The 1,176-nt window shown below is 43.9% G+C and overlaps 1 non-coding gene across 1 annotated transcript; it reads right to left on the bottom strand.

Moving 5' to 3' along the window:
* Positions 1-828: 828 nt before the first annotated feature.
* LOC147947564 (small nucleolar RNA R71) lies at positions 829-935 on the bottom strand. The gene has a single exon (XR_015595599.1). It is a non-coding gene; the product is annotated as a small nucleolar RNA R71 (small nucleolar RNA).
* Positions 936-1,176: the final 241 nt, after the last annotated feature.

Raw genomic sequence — 1,176 nt, forward strand, 5'->3', positions numbered from 1 at the left:
GTCAGTTTCAATTTGGCACCGTTGCCCATTTGAGTGTGTTTTGTGACATTTAGGATCATTATTAGTCTAAGATTAAGTTCGTTTAAACACTTGTGAAGTTAGTGAACTCGAATCTTCCTTTGCTTGGCTGTTTTGTGTTTTAGGTACCACTCGACCACCTACTCGACCACCACTCGACCGAGCAGTGATCCAGCACTTGATCGAGCCAGAAGCCGGAACTAAATAGCCATTACTTCCCAGTCGACTCGACCACCCACTCGAGCCTGCGCTCGACCGTGTACCTGTTCGAGTCTGTAGTAGAGTTTGTTGATGCACACAAGGTCAAAAGGCAAAGACAGTCTTCAACAGCCTATTGACAACATCCATAGGCTACAAAAGGGTTTGAGACATAAGCAAGGAAGAGTAGTTCAACAACAACAAGGTCAAGACATCATGGAGCAACAAGCTATCCATGAGCAGAGACCAAGGCACATTGGTGCAGGAGATGCACCCAATACCCACAACCAAAGGGCTGGAATTGTGCCACCTTCAGTAGCAAACAATAACTTTGAGATCAAGAGTGGATTGATCTCAATGATACAAGCCAACAAGTTTCATGGGTTGCCAATGGAGGATCCACTAGATCACCTTGATGAGTTTGACAGAATATGTGGACTCACTAAGATCAATGGAGTGAGTGAAGATGGATTCAAATTAAGGCTCTTCCCATTTTCTCTTGGAGACAAAGCTCACCTTTGGGAGAAGACTCTTCCTACTGGAGCTATCACCACATGGGATGCATGCAAGAAAGCTTTTCTGGCCAAGTTCTTCTCCAATGCAAGGACTGCAAGGCTGAGGAATGAGATTTCTGGGTTTGCTCAAAGGAATAATGAGAGCTTTTGTGAAGCTTGAGAGAGGTTTAAAGGATTCCAGACTCAGTGTCCTCACCATGGCTTCAGCAATGAGTCACTTCTAAGCACCTTGTATAGAGGAGTGCTTCCCAAGATAAGAATGCTTCTTGATACAGCCTCTAATGGCAACTTCCTCAACAAGAATGTGGAAGATGGATGGGAATTGTTTGAGAATCTTGCTCAATCTGATGGCAATTATAATGAGGATTATGATAGGACCATAAGAAGCTCCTCAACTGATCAAGAGGACAAGTATAAGAAGGATTTGAAGATGGTCAATGAGAAG

This window comes from Camelina sativa, chromosome 3, assembly GCF_030686135.1.
Source record: "Camelina sativa cultivar CO46 ecotype springtype chromosome 3, ASM3068613v1".
NCBI lineage: Eukaryota > Viridiplantae > Streptophyta > Magnoliopsida > Brassicales > Brassicaceae > Camelina > Camelina sativa.